At 45.9% G+C, this 18,832-nt stretch overlaps 1 protein-coding gene and 1 non-coding gene across 8 annotated transcripts in view; one reads left to right on the top strand and one right to left on the bottom strand.

Annotated features, from left to right (window-relative positions):
• Positions 1-18,832, bottom strand: part of LOC119849376 (zinc finger protein 420-like) — a 3,142,523-nt gene that overhangs the window by 1,322,324 nt on the left and 1,801,367 nt on the right. The gene's annotated exons all lie outside the window — the stretch shown is intronic.
• Positions 3,609-3,680, top strand: TRNAE-CUC. The gene has a single exon. It is a non-coding gene; the product is annotated as a tRNA-Glu (tRNA).

Genomic DNA, 18,832 nt, shown 5'->3' with positions numbered 1-18,832 from the left:
CCCCAAACACCCTGGGACCTCCTCAAATTATTAAAATGCCCCCGTCCTCAGCAAGGCCACGAGAGTGATTCACAACTAGAGTGTCTAGGCCAAGCTGTTCTGAAGGTGGCAACTCAAACATTTTCTCTCTGCTTCCCTTGGCAAGATCTGACTGGGAAAACAAAATCTCCCAAATGGAAAATTTTCTGCTGAGAAACCAATACTCGTCTGTTTGGGGACTTTGATTTGAATGGATTATTATTATTCTCTTCTGATCTCTGAATTATTTCAGTTCAGTCTTTGTCCTCCAGATGTGTTGCCAGGTGTTGAATTGTTGCAGAGAGAGGCCAGGTCATGATGTCTCTTCCCCTCGTTCATAGTTTCTTCCAACTTGTTAGGAAGTTTCTCTGCTATGATGTGAGTCAAGCAGTGTCCATTGTCTCCGGGCTGTCTCGGAGAAGTCTGCATTGTACATGGTTCTTGGGACAGTCCTTGGGAGTGTGGATACCTTTACTGGGCCAGCAGCGAGTAGGGCTCCTCTAATGTCGCACCGGAAAGGATGGCGGTGGGTATTTCCAACCTCATAACATATTTCAGTAACGCACCCAGAGCAAACTCCACCACTTCCCAGACAAGGCTAGCACACACCATCCACCCAGGTATTAGCATTCAACAGATCACGACTTTTACAATGGTAGCTCTCCAGGCAGACTCTGTACAAACCATGTCATCCTTATATGAGAGTGGTGATTATGGGGCTTCCAGGGTGCTGCTTTGAGCGCAGCCTGCCACACCTGGGCTGACATTGCAATGGAGACCTACCCTTAGAGTCCATCTTTCCTGGGATAAAGATGGCAGCAGGGCTGGCCTGGGTCACCTGACTTGGGCTCCTGGAGCTCAAGCTGTGGGGCTCAAAACGGGTGCAGATATTGGTGTTCACGCTGAAGCCTGGGTTCGGAAACCCTCACCCTTCATGGGGCCTCAGAGACTGGGCTCAAGCCCATCTGTCTCCACTGTCATTTTATAGTCTTGCAGCTCAAGCCCCAGAAGCCTGAAGCTGCTCACCCAAGCTTTGAGACAGGTTCCTTGGGTGTTTTAATCTCAGTGTAGACATAATGTTAGGATACGTCTACAGTGCAATGAAACACCCACGGCTGGCCCATGTCACATTAATCAGGGTCATGCGGCTTGGGCTGTAAAGTTGTAGTGTACGTGTCTCGGTTCAGGCTCAGTATCCTGCTCTAGGAGCCCAGAAGGTTGGGAGGGAGTTTAGCAAGTGGAAATGGGAAAACTGCAGTATTACCGTGGACTCAATGAGATTTCTCCATTTGTCTGTCTGCTTTGGGGCAGTTACAAAAACACGTCCTGCTGCATTCATTATTTCAAAGGGTGGTTTAGGATTTTCATTCTCAGAGCTGGTGCACAAAGCAGGACTCAACCCTCGGCGTAAACTGAATGAGCCGCCCACAGATTCTGGCAGCCCCAATGAGCCATCTGGTGTGAGAGCTCAGAGCTGCCCCTGTCCCAGAGGGAGACTGAATTGATTTATGTCATTAGACTGACCTAACACTTGGTAAAGCAACCCACATCCTTTCATGTATTGATACCTGCTCCTGTATCTTTTACTTCATACATCTGTTGAAGTGGGTTCAAGCCCACAAAAGCTTATGCCCAAATAAATTTGTTAGTCTCTAAGGTGTCACAAGGACTCCTCGTTTTTTTTGGTGATACAGACTAACACGGCTACCACTGAAACCTGTCACAATTGATTAAATAGTTACATATACAGCTCATTGTCTATTCATGCTCATTAGCGTCAGGGTGGACTGACCTTTTTTCCTCTCTGTCTCCCTTCTAGAACATCAGAGGTACCTTGAGCAGGGATGTGGCTCCTTCAGACTCCGGCTAAGATTTCAGGATGCTGGGAAGGTGTTTAGAGACTGTGTGAAAATCTAACTTCTGTGCAGTGACGAAGAGCAAACTGTGGGTATGTTTCCACTGCAACTTAAATCCCAGGCTTTATACCTTTTTATACAAATAGACCTGTGCAAATAATTTTTTGCTTGCTATCTAGACAAACCAAAATGATAACAACAATAATATGCAAAAAGAAAAGGAGTACCCGTGGCACCTTAGAGACTAACAAATTTATTAGAGCATAAGCTTTCGTGAGCTACAGCTCACTCCATCAGAATGCATCCGATGAAGTGAGCTGTAGCTCATGAAAGCTTATGCTCTAATAAATTTGTTAGTCTCTAAGGTGCCACGGGTACTCCTTTTCTTTTTGCGAATACAGACTAACACGGCTGCTACTCTGAAACAATAATATGTTAGGTTGAAATAACACTTAATATAACACTTATTTCCTTTCACTCTGTATCAGCAAAAACAATGAGGAGTACTTGTGGCACCTTGGAGACTAACACATTTCTTTGGGTATAATCCTTCGTGGGCTAAAACCCACTTCATCACGTGCATAGAGTGGAAAATACAGCAGGAAGATATATATACAGAGTACATGAAAAGATGTTGGTTGCCTTAAAATCATAGAAGATCAGGGTTGGAAGGGACCTCAGGAGGTCATCTAGTCCAATCCACTGCTCAAAGCAGTCTTAATCTCCAATTTTTGCCCCAGATCCCTAAATGGCCCCCTCAAGGATTGAACTCACAAACAACTGTTTGAAACGGGCCACCCTGATTACCACTACAAAAAGTGATTTTTCCTCCTGCAGCTAATAGCCCATGACATGCTAACAAAGCCACAGCAGTGATTTAAAATCTCCACTCAGAAATGGTGAACAACAGCAGAACCCCAGCTAACTGAAGGAAGTGCAGATGATCACAGTTAGTTCAATTGTTTAAGTCAATATTGTCTCAGATGTTCTGGGGAGAGAATGCCACGGTAAGTGATTTTGCATTTTTGCAGGACATCAGACCCCCTGGGGTGAAGCTCCTCAAAGAAAATGTGGCCCCAGGAGTGTCAGAGAAGGGAATCATGGTTTGCCTTAAGACATGGGTGAGGGAAACCTGCAGGGACTTAGATTCCTCCAGAGTCTGATGAAACCATTTGTGGGGAAAGTCCGGGGAAGCCGAGGAGGACAAGGAGAGGTAAAAAGGGCTTGCAGCTGTTGTGCAATCACCATGCTCCCAGCAGAAGGGTCCAGGGGGTTCAGCACTTTGGCTACTTGTTGAGGACACACACTTCACAAGATGGAAAAGCTCAGAGCCCCGTTACATGGGGTCAGAATGCAATCAGCGCACAATGAGGGGGACCAAACTCCCTCCCTTGCTCTCTATGCCAAAGTTCCTATCAGCTCAATGTCCTTCCCTGAAGAAGGTCCAGGTAGACTGCTGAGAGGGTTGCAATGGGGTAAATAAAGGCAGAGGAGGATTGTTCCTCTTGGGTTTTCTTTGTGTTGCTCTGTGATCCTACTGGAGGAAGCTGAAGCACCATTTGAGTTTGTTTCAGTGGCTTGGGTTGGGCTCAGGTTGTGACCCTGAGCACAGGGGTTCCTGCACTCTCTGCTCTTAGCCCCTCAGGGAATGGACAATGGAGCAGCTTCAGAAATTGGACAGAAACTAGCCTAAGGAAGCGTAGCACAGCTGAGAAGAGAAAGAGCCTCATCTTCTCCCTGGTGGTCTAGTGGTTAGGATTTGGCGCTCTCACCGCCACAGCCTGGGTTCAATTCCCAGTCAGGGAAAAGTGATTTTACATCAAAACACCTTAATTTATTCTTCACTTGCAATTTTCACAAATTGATGGTTTTTCCCTGATTCCCCCATCTTCTACGTCATGTCGGGAAGGGCTTTGGAGACCATATAAAAATCAAAGCTTCCCACTGACTAGTAGCAGAATGTGGGCATGTTTCCACTGTCACCTCCATGTCCACAAATAGATGTACAAATTTTTGTTTCCCCTTGCTAGCTAGCCTAACCAATGTTATAATAACAGTAATAGATGTTCAGGTTGACCCAGGATGTCAGTTTTCTTGCCGAAACAAAACAAAAAATCATTTTGGCTCAACCAAATTATTTCAGCAAATAAAATATTCATGCAAAAAACTTTCATCCCACTCTTTGGAAGTAACCATCTTGGCAAAGCTGACCATTAGCCTCTTCCATTCCTGAGGGCTAGCTGCTGTAGTGTTCTAAGCATAGACGGTGGGCCTTTCACCTGTTGGCCACTGGTTACTACCTTGCTCAGATAGCGACTGATGAAAGGCAATATGGTTTAGTGGCAGACCTACTTCTATCCCTCTGCCCAACTAGGGATGTTTCACATTGCATGTAAGAATACAATCATTTTTGTTGGTACCTAAACCTGGGATCAAGATGCAACATTGTGATTGTAAGTCAATGAGAAAATCTCTGCTGAGTTCTACAGAAGGAAGGTTTTCTCATCAGGTTGTAGCACATGATAAAAGTTCTGAAGGTTCTTTGAGCTTCCAGACACATGGGCCAGAATTTTCAGAAGGTCTCACACCCACCCCTAGAGCCAGATTTTCAGAAGAACTCAGCTCCCATTTGGGCAATAAACATTTTGGCCAGGTTTGGAGAAAGGCTCAACACACTGAGAGCTGAGCTATTTTGAAAACAAAAGGTGGTAGAAGTTGTGGGTGCTGGTTGCTTGGGCATCTGGCCCACCGTGCAGGAGTTTGAGGTTCAACATTACTTTCTCAGAATGGTAGCAACCATCTTTTATTCACTTAAAAAGTAAGCAGTTAGACTACATATAAAAATCAGCTGTGCTTTAGAAAGTCTCTAGAAGTTGAAAGAGATGTGCCTTCTCCGCCTCCCTGAGAAGTTCATAACAAGTTAAAGAAAACTGAGATTGATAAATGGCTTGACTAACAAATGATGATAAATGATAAATGGCTTGTCAGGCTGGCCGAGTGGTCTAACGCGTCAAACTCAAGGCTGTGCCTTTCCGTCATTTGTGTTCTGGGCTCCATATGGAGATGTGCATTCAAATCTCCTTCCTGATACAATCATTGCCTCCTACCTGAGAAATAGCCTCATTTCAACCTCTCCTGTAACATTACAACACCAACTGCTTAGCATTTCTATGATAGAAGTTGGAGGGAATTCAAAAGTGGTGCACTCAGGGCACCTAGTTGAGGTCATGAGTGGTCTAGTTATAAACTAAGGTTGTTCAATCCTGTCTGGGAGGGTAAGCTCTGGAGAACACTGATCATCTGGAGATTTCTGAGGGGAAGCAGGAACATCTGATCCAGGCAGCGGAGGATAGCCATCTAGGATCCTAAGGAGACATTTTGGGATCTAGGGACTGAGAAGAAAATCTCAGAATCGAGAGCTGAGGTGGTGCTGATGACTATTTCCTGCGGCTGAAGCTAAATGGAAGTGTGTACATCTAGGAACAAGGAATGTCAGCCATGTATACAGGAACAGAAGGATCTCAATTAGGAGTCGAAAGGTCATTTTACCTCTGTATTTGTTGTGCCCACTTTGTCCAGTTCTGAGGTCCCCAGTTCAAGAAGGAGGATGAAACATTTGAGAGGAGAAAGAAGAGCCATGAGAAGGATGAAAGGCTTAAAAAACCTGCCTTGCTCTGATAGACACAAAGAGCTCAGAAAAGGTTTAGGGGGTGACGATCTCAGTCCCTAAGTACCTACATGGGGAACAATACTTAGTAACGGGCTCTTCAATCAAGCAGACAAATGTATAATATGAGCCAATGGCTGGAAGTGAAGCTAGACAAATTCAGATTGGTAATAAGGTGTGCTTTCTGACAGGGAAGGTAATTAACCATTGAAAATCTTACCCAGAGTCCTGATGGATTCTCCATTCCTGGAAATTTTAAAATAAAAATTGGATATATTTTCCCATCATTTCACACCTTTATGTCCAAACATGATGACTTTCTGAATGAACCCTCCTCGTTCAACCAGAAGATCTTGGAGTCACTGGGTAAAATTCTCTGGACTCTGTTATGATACGGTCAGAGCAGTTGTACGTAGTGATCTAGACTGGCTGTAAAATCTATGAAGCGACACCAAATACGATGTTAAATTAATCCTCAGAAATGGCTGTTCCCCATCCCGATCCCAGCAAAGGGTTACCCAAGGAAGGGGCTGTTTAGGAAGGAAAGAAGAAAGATGTCTGATCTGCGCTTTGGACAGAAAGGAGGGGAAGAAAATGGCCACACAATGGCAGCAGAAGCTAAGAAATGAAACACTACAGGCTTCTTCTGTGCACGTTGATTCTGAACAATGAATGAAACTGACTCCCATATCATGAAAAGTCAAAAAGCCATTTCTTTCTATGGCAGGGAACACTAGGAGAAGAGAATTCCAATAACTGCTGCCCATTTACTTTTGAATTCTTTTAATATTATAAAGAAAATTGTAACAAAATTAGTCTGAACCTGAGCTGCCTGTTATTAAAAGCTGGTTCCCCAATTCAGTTCCAACTGCTCTGCTAGAAACACCCCCAGGTGCCTGCTCACCCCAGGAAACCCCCACCCGGCACTGCCCTTAGCTCCCGGCTGCTGTCCCGGGGTAGGGCGGGGACTGATTGTTTTCTGCTGAGGAGGGAGGCAGTATAGGCCTCAGGTGTTGTGCTCCTAGCATCTGCCCAGCCCAGGCTGTCCTCTGTCCAGTTGCTGCTCCCTGCATGCTCTAGAGTCGAACATGCAGGGCCCCCAGGGGAACAGAGGCTGGGACAGGGCAGCAGCCTGGGTTGGGCTGGGAAGTTGCTGGGAGTTCTCGTTCTCTGAGAACTGGCCTGGCTCCCTTCTCAACAGCAAACAAGTCAATTCCAAGTCCCCTCCCTGGAAAAATCAGCCTGGAGCCAAGGGCAGCAAGGGACGATTTCCTTTAGTTCCCACCGAGGCATGAGACAACCCAGGGCAATACTAGAAGAGCTGATGGAACTGACATGAGGAAACCAGCCTGTAATAACAGGCAGCTCAAGTTGAAGCTAAGTGTTTTTAACAATTTTTACAACATTAAATAACCCTTCAATCGTAGTGTCACCGTCCATCAAACTGCTTCAACCTTATAGTTCTCAAGTGCAAAACTAAACATCTCTTCAAATGCAAGGGAGTGGAGATCAGTCAGCGTTCAGAGTCATCCCACATAAAAGAACCATATTGCGGTTCACACTGGCCCCATCATGTGGCCATGGCTTTTTCCTCCTGTCCCTTAAAAGTTTTGGTATTTTGCACAGAAACTTTCTTCCCTCAGGAGAGACCTGGGAACCAGGCCTACCTGCCAGACAAACACCTTTAAAAAGAGGCGTAACCTGTCAAAAAATGATCTCCCTCCTTCAGTTCAGTGAGAGCCTGAAATGTTACTTATCCCGGCAGAGCCAGAGGATTGAAAGCAGCAACATCAAACTCCTGTGTAGCTAGCAGGAAATACACAAACACTCCCTTGTATCTGAAGAGATGTTTAGTTTTACCCTTGGTAAACCAGAAGGCTAAAGGGAAAGGCGGTGGCGCCGGATATAAAGAGTGAAACAAGAAACAATCATCATATTTATGACGATATTGACTGTAAAATCTTTCTATATACTTCTTGTTATCATCAGTGTATTATTTTCTCTGGAATCTGTACCTTGACTGTACCTTGAACAATAAATTTGGATCTTAATAAAATTATTGACTACCCCTGGTTAAGGGAATCAGCTTGACACCCACTGGGGTGTCCCTACACTGGTTCAAGTACTAACAACAGTGGCTGCCTTTTAGCCATAGCTTTTAATCAGGGCAATAAATTGATACAGATTCCTGCTAAATCATTTCCCAGCCCAAGTCCTTCACCCACATTCGTTAGGGCACTGAGGCCCCATGTGGACTTTTCATTTCCCTCCTCAATTTCACACAGAGACACAATTTCCTTTGCACAGATCCATGGACAGCAAAACCTCCCTGTATCTCTTGTCTGAGCCAGGGCGTTCCATTCTATTGAAACCTTCTCTCCTGAAATGGCAACGGTCAAACACAGGGGACGTGGCCAATTTCACCTCTGACAGTGAGATATTGGCTTGGCTCTTCCTTTACGCTGCTATTACAGTCCATGAAACATCAAGGATGGAATGCAAGGACGAGTTCACGCACCAACCCACTGAAAAATTTCAGTGCCCCAAAGAAATCCTGACCCCAGCTCTTGGAATGATATGGTGGAGATTTGAATAGGAAAGGGACTGTCTGAATTGCCAAAGTGGGAATGAACAACAATCTATAGCAATGTCATTAACCAAAAAAAGAACAGGAGTACTTGTGGCACCTTAGAGACTAACAAATTTATTTGAGCATAAGCTTTCATGGGCTATAACCCACTTCATCGGCTGCCTGCAGTGGAAAATACTGTAGGAAGATATATATATAGATATAGATATACACAGAGAATATGAAACAATGGGCATTATCAAACACACTATATTGAGAGTGATATTGAAGGTGAGCTATTACCAGCAGGAGAGAAAAAAATTCTTTTGTAGTGATCATCAAGATGGGCGATTTCCAGAAGTTGACAAGAATGTGTGAGGAACAGTATGGGGGAAAAATGAACATAGGGAAATAGTTTTACTTTGTGTAATGACACATCCACTCCCGGTCTTTATTAAAGCCTAATTTAATGGTGTCCAGTTTGCAAATTAATTCCAATTCAGCAGTTTCTCGTTGGAGTCTGTTTTTGAAATTTTTCTGTTGTAATATTGTGACTTTTAGGTCTGTAATCGAGTGACTAGGGAGACTGAAGTGTTCTCCAACTGGTTTTTGAATGTTATAATTCTTGATGTCTCATTTTTGTCCATTCATTCTTTTACATAGAGACTGTCCAGTTTGGCCAATGTACATGGCAGAGGGGCATTGCTGGCACATGATGGCATATATCACATTGGTAGATGTGCAGGTGAATGAGCCTCTGATAGTGTGGCTGATGTGATTAGGCCCTATGATGGTGTCCCTTGAATAGATATGTGGACAGAGTTGGCAATGGGCTTTGTTGCAAGGATAGGTTCCTGGGTTAATGGTTCTGTTGTGTGGTGTGTGGTTGCTGGTGAGTATTTGCTACAGGTTGGGGGGCTGTCTGTAAGCAAGGACTGGCCTGTCTCCCAAGATCTGTGAGAGCGATGGGTCGTCCTTCAGGATAGGTTGTAGATCCTTGATGATGCGTTGGAGAGGTTTTAGTTGGGGGCTGAAGGTGATGGCTAGTGGTGTTCTGTTATTTTTTTTGTTGGGCCTGTCCTGTAGTAGGTGACTTCTGGGTACTCTTCTGGCTCTGTCAATCTGTTTCTTCACTTCAGCAGGTGGGTATTGTAGTTGTAAGAATGCTTGATAGAGATCTTGTAGGTGTTTGTCTCTGTCTGAGGGGTTGGAGCAAATGCGGTTATATCGTAGAGCTTGGCTGTAGACAATGGGTTGTGTGGTGTGGTCTGGATGAAAGCTGGAGGCATGTAGGTAGGAATAGCGGTCAGTAGGTTTCCGGTATAGGGTGGTGTTTATGGGACCATCGCTTATTAGCACCGTAGTGTCCAGGAAGTGGATCTCTTGTGTGGACTGGTCCAGGCTGAGGTTGATGGCGGGATGGAAATTGTTGAAATCCTGGTGCAATTCCTCAAGGGCTTCTTTTCCATGGGTCCAGATGATGAAGATGTCATCAATGTAGCGCAAGTAGAGTAGGGGCATTAGGGGACAAAAGCTGCGGAAGCGTTGTTCTAAGTCAACCATAAAAATGTTAGCATACTGTGGGGCCATGCGGGTACCCATTGCAGTATACATTGTCCCCAAATGTGAAATAGTTATGGGTGAGGACAAAGTCACAAAGTTCAGCCACCAGGTTAGCCATGACAGTATCAGGGATACTGTTTCTGACGGCTTGTAGTCCATCTTTGCGTGGAATGTTGGTGTAGAGGGCATCTACATCCATAGTGGCTAGGATGGTGTTTGCCTTAAAAGGTGGGTGAGGGAAACCTGCAGGTCCTTAGGTCCCTCAAGCGTCTGATGAAACCATTTGTGGGAAAGGGTCCAGGGTAGCCGAGGAGGACAAGGAGAGGACAGAAGGGCTTGCAGCTGGTGTGCAATCCCCATGTTCCCAGTGACCCGAGAGAAGCAGGGTTCAGCACTTTATCGGCTTCCTGAGAGTACAGAGCTGAGAAAATGAGAGCTACAATAGGGGGCAACTAAAGCCAGGAGACCTGTTATAATGAATCAGCATCCCATCAGGTGACATCAACTCCCCTCTCTGGATTTCTATCCCACAAATACTGTCAACTCAATGATATTTTCCCTGGACAGAGCCAATGAAAGCAGAGGAGAATTGCTACTCCAGTGATTTCTTTGTTTTTCTCCTGTGATGATGATGGAGGAACCTGAAACATAATTTGAGTTTGTGACACCATGTCGTCCATTTCTGGGGCTCAGTTTGTGACACTGAGCACAGGGGTTTCGTCACTCTCTGTTCTTGTCCCTTCAGGGCAATGACTGTGTCAGGAAGAAGATTTGAATGCATGTCTCCACATGGAACCCAGAACACCAAATGACAGAAAGACTCAGGCTTGAATCCAACGTAGTAGACCACTCAGCCATCTTGACACTGTTAGGCAAGTGCTTTCTCAATCTTAGTTTTCTTTAACTTGTTATGAACTTTTCAGGGAGGCGGAGATGGCACATCTCTTTTAATTTCTAGTCACCTTCTGAAGTACATCTGATTTTTATATATAGTCTAACTGCTCACTTTTTAAGTGAATAAAAGATGGTTGCTACCATTCTGAGAAAGTAACGTTGAACCTCAAACTCCTGCATGGTGGGCCAGACGCCCAAGCAACCAGCACCCACAACTTCTACCACCTTTTGTTTTCAAAATAACTCAGCCCTCAATGTGTTGAGCCTTTCTGAAAACCTGGCCAAAATGTTTGTTACTTAAATAAGAGCTGAGTTTTTCTGAAAATCTACCTCTAGAGGTGGGGGTGAGACCTTCTGAAAATTCTGGTCGATGTATCTGGAAGCTCTAAGGAACCTTCAGAACTTTTATCATGTGCTACAACCTGATGAGAAAATCTTCCTTCTGTAGAAGTCAGCTGAGATTTTGTCATTGACCTACAATCACAATGTTTCATCTTGATCCCAATTTTAGGTATCAACAAAATGCATTTATTGTATTTTTATATGCAATGTGAAACAAACACACCTTTGTGGGCCTTTGGACAGAGGGCTAGAAATAGACCTGCCACTAACTCACAATGAAGAGACTAATGATCCTTCTCTCCAGATGGTTAATTCCAAAGACTTGTGTATAGACCTGGGTGGAAGGCTTTTTGGATGAATATTTTATTTGCTGAAATATTTTGGTTTGACCAAAAATGATTTTTTTTTTTTTAGTTTTTTTTTTCAACAAGAAAATTGAAAAAAAAGTCTTCTGGGATCTATCTGAATTATGATGATGATGGTGATGATTTTATTGGCTTGGCTAGCTAGCAAGAAATGCAACAAATGATTTGCACAGCTCTATTTGTATAAACGGTCTACAGTGGGAATATGCCTAATTTCTGCTCTGAGGGTCCAGAAAAGTTTGATATGTGTTGATAAAAAGTTTCTTTTTCCTGACCAGGAATCAAACCCACACCACAGCAGTGAGAGTGCCACATTCTGAACACTGGACCATGAAGGAGGTGATAGCTGGTTACTAATGCTAGGCTTTTTCAGGAAACGTTCTCTAAAAAATCAACGTGGATCAACCAACAATAGTATTGTTGTTATAATTTTGGTTTGGGTAGGTAGCAAGCAAAAAAATTAAATTATTTGCACAGGTCTATTTCTATAAAAAGGTATAAAGCCTAGGATTTAAGGTGCACAGTGGGAACATACCCACAGTTTGCTATTAGTCACTGGACAGAGCTTTGATTTTCACCCAGTCACCAAGCACCTTCCCAGCATCCTGAAATCTAAGCGGGAGTCTGAAGGAACCACATCCCTGCTCAAGGTACTTCTGATCTTCTAGAAGGGAGACAGAGAGGGAAAAAAGCTCAGTCCAGAGTGACACAAATGAGCATGAATAGCCAATGATCTTTGTATTTAACTACTTAGTCAATTGTGAACCTTCCTATCATTATCCCTTTGAAATAATGATGACATAAACTTGACTTTATATTCCAGTGGGCCATGGACTTCTACAGGTTGCATTAGCCAGTTCAACCATTTGGCACTTTCAGATGGGTACCTCTGTATTGTGCCTGATTCTTGTACAGCTATAGAAGGGGAGCTGGGAAAAGGGAACCACGCTGTTTCTGCCCAGTTTTGATCCAGGGGCCTTTTTCATGTTAGGCAAACGCAATAACCACTACACAGCAGAAACTCCATCCTAGTGCTCTGCCCCTCCCTTCAAATTCCATCCACTTGGCTGGCTCTTGCCCTGGCACACCCGAAGGGTGAACCTGGAGAAAGTGGTGGCAGCCCTTCGATAGGTCAGCTGGTAGAGCAGAGGATTGGAGCCAGTGCTCAGGAAGTTGTCCTTACGTCGCCGTTGTGATTCTAGCTTTTTCTTCCCCTTGCTGAGAAAAAGCAAGAGAAGAAGGAAAGGTCAGATCAGGAAACTCTATGCGCAAGCCAACGCTGTGTTTTCCTGCTGGGGAGCCCGAAATGAGGGACTTGTGGCAGGGTAAAGCACCACTGCACACAAAGGGACCAAAGAGCCCAACGAAGGCTGTGATTGAATGAGGGAGCTCTAGATCTTCAGTCTAATGTGCTCCCAAATGAGCTTCTTTGGCACCTGAAAAGAACCTTTTTATCCTGCTACTTCTTTCTCCGGGATGTTTTTGTCAGCCATGGCTCACAGTAAGGACGTCATCGCGAGCGGCCCATGAAGGGAAGATGAACTTTTGCCTGCCTTGTTCAGCTTGACTTGCTTCCTCACCCCATTCCTGCCTTAGTTCCTGGGTTACCTGGTGGCTGAAGGCGACTGGGGCCCAGCGGCACAGGGAGAAAGTTGGGCAGCTAGACACCGGCAGCAAAAGTCCTGCCGCCACTTGTCCCCCCACCCTGTTCTCCCTGCTTCACCTACTGGCTGCCAGGGACTTGGGACCCAGCAGCAAAGTGGAAGGAGGTAGACAGAGCCACCCTTGCCTTGATGCTCTGGCTCATTAAAACGTTAAAATCTTTAATCAATGATGGCCAACGAGAGACTATCATAACTTGCTATTTTACCACTTGAAAATGCGATTGGCCAGTGTTTGGATCTCTCTAATACAGTGCTTTAGTTCATGAGGGCAAAGATGACCTTTGAACTAGACCACTAGGATTAACATTTGAACGCTGTCTCTTACTGTAACTCTATTTAATACTGGTCCACCCTGGGTTGGTGACAATTAAATTTCTAGATGTTAGTACATTTCAGTTACTATGAAAATTAAAAAGTTTCTATATGCTTAGAGGAAATGATTTTTTTTTAATTTACTCATATATGGCACGAATAAACACAGGTTTAGAGATCCTAGCTTGCAAATGTATCATCTTATATGAGAAAATCATGTATCCAAATTGTGCGTGAAAATCATGAAATGAGCTACAAATGCAATAAAAAATAAGGTATTCAAAAATTTAAGATATGGGGGCAAGGGGGTAGCGAAGAAGCTTCTTGCCTGGGGTGCCATTTGGTCTAGAGAAGGCCCTGTCAGGGAGAACAGGAGTTAGTTTCCCGTGTCTATTTGCAGGCTGTAATCTGTGGGCCCCCTGCTCTGTGGGAGGGATCCCAGGAGCCCAGACTCAGGGCTGGAACAGGCCCCGGAGTTAGGGGGTGGCTGCACGGTTTACAGCGCTCTGATATCTCAGACAATCTGTCCCTCCCAAAGCCTCAGATCTGTGTCCCCAGAAGGCCCCTGCACTGCCTCCGCTCCTTTCACATTCTCTAGAAAGGAGCAGCATCAAGGGATAGGGATGAGCCATAGGACACTCGGTGGGTGGCGGAGGTTTCAGGAGCCCAGCGTGTTTGCCTGTCTGGGGCATTGTGGCTGAGAGCTCAGGGACACATTGTGAGGCAAAATCCCGGTCATCTACATGAAATGAGCCTAAGGACAAAAGGACGTAAGAACGGCCATACAGGGTCAGACTGGGTCCATCTAGCCCAGTATCCTGTCTTCCCATAGTGGCCAATGCCAGGTGCTTCAGAAGGAATGAACAGAACAGGTCATCATCAAATGATCCGTCCCCCGTCACCCATTCCCAGCTCCTGACAAACAGACGCTAGGGACACCATCCCTATCCAACCTGGCTAATAGCCATTAATGGGCCTAATCTCCATGAATTTAGCTAATTCTTTTTTTGAACCCTGTTCACACCATCCCTATCCAACTTGGCTAATAGCCATTAATAGCCATTCATGGGCCTAATCTCCATGAATTTATCTAGTTCTTTTTTTGAACCCTGTTCACAACATCCTCTGGCAAGGAGTTCCACAGGTTGACACTGCGTTGTGTGACAAAATACTTCCTTTTGTTTGTTTTAAATGTGCTGCCTATTAATTGAATTTTGTGACCCCCTAGTTCTTTTGTTATGAGAAGGAGTAAATACTTTCCTTATTTACTTTCTACACAAGTCATGATTTTATAGACCTCAATCCTATCCTCCCTTAATCGTCTCTTTTCCAAGCTGAAAAGTCTCAGTCTGATTAATCTCTCCTCATACGGCAGATGCTCCAGACCCCTCATCATTTTTGTTGGCCTTTTCTGATCCTTTTCCAATTACAATGTATCTTTTTTGAGATGGGGCGACCATACCCGCAGGCACTATTCAAGATGTGGGCATATCATGGATTTATATAGTGGCAATTTTCGGTATATAGTGGTATTTTCGGTCTTATTATCTATCCCTTTCTTAATGATTCCCAATATTCTCTATATTCTCTCTTGAGTGGAAAAGGCTATTTTAGGCCTCGTCATTTTATACGTATAGTTGGGATGATGTTTTCCAGTGTTCATTACTTTGCATTTATCAACATTGAATTTCATCTGTCATTTTGTTGCCCTTTCACCCAGTTTTGTGAGATCTTTTTGTAAGTCTTTGCAGTCTGCTTTGGACTTAACTCTCCTGAGTAGTTTTGGATCATCTGCAAATTTTGCCACCTCACTGTTTACCCTTTTTCCAGATCATTTATGAATATGTTGAATAGGACTGGTCCTGTACTGACTCCCTGAGGGATCCCACTACTTATCTCTCTCCATTTTGAAAACTGACCATTTATTCTTACCTTTTAACCAGTTATTGATCCACGAGAGGACCTTCCCTCTTATCCCATGACAGTGTAATAGAGCACATTAGGGTTTCCTTCGGAGGGGGAGTAAATTGAGACTATATCAGGAGGATGTACAGATTTATTGTCCTTGTGAAAAAGTGTGTCAAAAAAATCAATGGTTTCAGAGTAGCAGCTGTGTTAGTCTGTATTCGCAAAAAGAAAAGGAGTACTTTGTTAGTCTCTAAGGTGCCACAAGTACTCCTTTTCTTTTTGAAAAAACAATCTTTATTGTGAGTAGGATTTGAACCTGCGTTGAGAAACCCCGCTGGATTTTTAGCCCCAGGCCTTAACTGCTCAGCCATCACAGTTGTTCGCAAATGAATGCACCAATTTTAGATAAACTGATAAATAAGCACAATTCCCAGACTTGAAGTCATCTGAAATTCAAAGAGTAAACCCAGCACCCAAAGCAGAGGGGGGAATATAGGGCTTTTTCTCTTTACTTAGCCACATGCTGTAGCTCAGAGAGCTCTTTTAAATGGCTCCCCTCCCACAACCTGGGAAAGGGGAAGGGTTCCCAGGTTCTTGCTTGATTTGAAAGAGGATCACTGGACCCTAGAACCATTCACTGCCCTTTCCTAGAGAAACCTGTGACGCACAGAACCAGGCTGCGATAAATGCTTGCTGGAGCCAAGAATTGCTCCCCTGGAATAGCAGCAGTATTGGGCAGCTGGAAATCTCACAAAAGAAGTTGAAGCCTTGGTGGCTCAGAAATAGATGTCCTAAGTACTGCATGGGAGGTCTAGGTTTCTTTGCTGGCCTATCGCGGCCTGAGTTTTATTGCCTCAAAATTTCAGTAGAAAAATTCAGACCCAACCTGTGTGTGACGGGGAGCTCGATCGCGGTTTGCTCTGGGTTGGTATCATAGAATATCAGGGTTGGAAGGGACCTCAGGAGGTCATCTAGGTTTCTTTGGGTTTGAGTTAGTTTCTTCTCTTATTCTCATTTTAAAAGCCCTTGAGCATTTTGATGGGGAAAATGTTTGTACAAGGCCAAGGAAAAGTAGGTTTCAGAGTAGCAGCCGTGTTAGTCTGTATTCGCAAAAAGAAAAGGAGTACTTGTGGCACCTTAGAGACTAACAAATTTATTTGAGCGTAAGCTTTCGTGAGCTGTAGCTCACGAAAGCTTACGCTCAAATAAATTTGTTAGTCTCTAAGGTGCCACAAGTACTCCTTTTCTTTTCAAGGAAAAGTAGGAAAAGTTAAAAATCTACATTGGAATAAGGGGGTGTCTGTGGGCCAGGGCAGGGGTGGAGACTTTCATGGGGCGGGAGTAAAGGGATAAATTAGAGGCTTTTGCTGGAACACAGGGGGATGTTTTGCAGTTTCATTTTTCCAAAGGGAAACCTCCCCAATTTCCACTTGCTGCTGCGCAGCTCAGACCCCACTGACACCCCTGTGATGAAGCGGGAATTTTCGGAACCTTTTGTAGGCATATTGTGTATACCTCAGTTTCCCCTATTTGTTGCACGATTATCTAGGTCAGAGGTCCAAAATGTGGGGTGCATCCCACCAGGTGGAATGGAGGAACATTCCGGGGAATGCAAGTGGGGTCTTGGGGAGGGAGCACCACCCAGCTCCACTCCTGGTCCCAACCCTAGCTGCTGGCCCTGGTTGCTGGCACTGCTCCCAGGACTCCAGTCCCAGCCCTACAGCTGAGTCTCTGCTGCCAGTCTCAGCCCCCACCCCAAGCTTTGGACCCTGCCTCAGCCCCCTTACCCCGTCCATGTCCCTTCCTCTGTAGCTGTGGACCCAATCCCAGCCACAGCTCGGGTGCGGGGCATGGACAAGGGTAAGAGGGGGGTGTGACCCTCAAAAGTTTTGGGACCACTAATCTAGGTGGTGGGACACGGGTGTTTAATCTTTGCAGAGACCCCTAAGGGCAGGTGTGACTGCTGCCTAGGTGCTTGGGCCCAGACAATGGCCACAAATTCTGAATCCTGGCAACAGATGGCCGGGACGTACCTGCTGCAAGGAGCCAGCTGGCTGGGGTGAGTTGGAGACCAAAGAAAGAGGTGGAGGCCAGGTGACCAGTTTGCCTGGGAAACAGAATGAAGGACAGAAGAGGTGCCAAAGGGTGTGACTGTTGGAAGCAAGGGGTCTGCTGTTTTGGGGACTTGAGGGGAAAGCCCAGGCTCTGAGTTCTGGGTCTCCCCAAGATGGACTTTGCTGACTCTTCCTGCCTCCAATGCTCACACAGAACTTTCCCATGCTTTATTCCAGACCGCTAATAAACCCTTCTGTTTTACAACACTGGCTGAGAGTCACTGGTGATTGTGGAAGTTGGGGGTGCATGACTCCCCTTTGCGGGGTGTAAGGCTTTGCCGGGTGTCCTAAGGAGATGACTCAATACAGGAAGCTCCTGGTGTGCAACACGGGTGCTGAAAGGTCCAAGGTCAGTCCCAGGAGGTGCTGAAGCCAAGGAGGCTTCCCCTAGGGAGACGGTGCCCTGAGGGGTGTCACCCTGACGAGGGTCCTGCCCGGGGTTGATTCAGAGCTGTTCCAAACCACTGACCCTGTGTGCCCATGAGAGCCCCCACCATGTGACCTACAGGCTCCACTCTGGCAAAGCTCCCTGTAAATCAGAGACAAACTCCCCACTTCTCCCAATTAATCTCCCCCTGCGTAGAACCCAGAGCAGCTCCTGCCTAGCTGGGTCTCCTGACAGCCACGGCTGTCCAAGGAGCTGGCCAAGTTGTTCCCCTAGGTCTCGGTTCAGGGGCAGTTGTCACTTCTGACCTCCTGAGTAGAGTGGTGACTATCCCTACCTGTGATATGGGGCACTAGGGCTTAATTTCCTGATGAGAAAGCTGTGATTTTGACACCAAGTGTATGTACAATTAAAACCCCACAGCTGGTCCAGGCCAGCTGACCCGGGCTTGCCAGGCTTGGGGTACAGGGGCTTGCTCAGGCTGGAGCCCGACCACTGGGATCCTCTCCCCTCGCTAGCTTCAGTGGCCTATATACTGAAGATGAGTGCGTAAATGAGGAAATTTACACTGGGTGCTGCCACTGGACAGACACTTCCTACCGGGAGACCTGGGGCTCTGTATTTTTCATCTTGCAATGACCCCAGATTCAGCTTGCTCAGGTTAGAAAAAAAGCTTTTTTTTTATTGCGAGTCTGGAAATAGCCTATGGGGTGAAAGTCAGAGTGGGATTATTTCGAGCTCATGCACCCTTATCACTAATGAAGGCGTAGGTGCCGAGGTCTTCTGGTGCTGGCGGGTGCTTCACCCCTCTCTGCCCTCAGCCCCGCCCCGACTCCACCCCTGCCCCGCCCCCATTCCAACCCGTTCCCCAAAGTCCCGGCCCCAACTCCGCCCCCTCCCTGCTCCTATTCAACTCCTTCCCCAAATCCCCACCCCAGCCCCGCCTCTTCCCTGCCTCCTCCCTTGAGCGCACCACTTTCCCGTTCCTCCCCATCCCTCCCAGCTCTTGCTACAGCTGTTTGGCAGCGGCAAGCACTGGGAGGAAGGGAGGAGCAGATACGCAGTTCGCTGGAAGGAGACAGAGGTGGAGGAGGAGGTGAGGCAGGGGGCGGGGTGGGGAGCTTGGCTACCGGTGGGTGCAGAGTACCCGCTAAATTGTCCCTGTGGGTGCTCCA

The sequence above is a fragment of the Dermochelys coriacea genome, chromosome 28 (genome assembly GCF_009764565.3).
Source record: "Dermochelys coriacea isolate rDerCor1 chromosome 28, rDerCor1.pri.v4, whole genome shotgun sequence".
In the NCBI taxonomy this organism is placed as follows: Eukaryota; Metazoa; Chordata; order Testudines; family Dermochelyidae; genus Dermochelys; species Dermochelys coriacea.
This window is presented reverse-complemented; position numbering and strand designations above follow the sequence as displayed.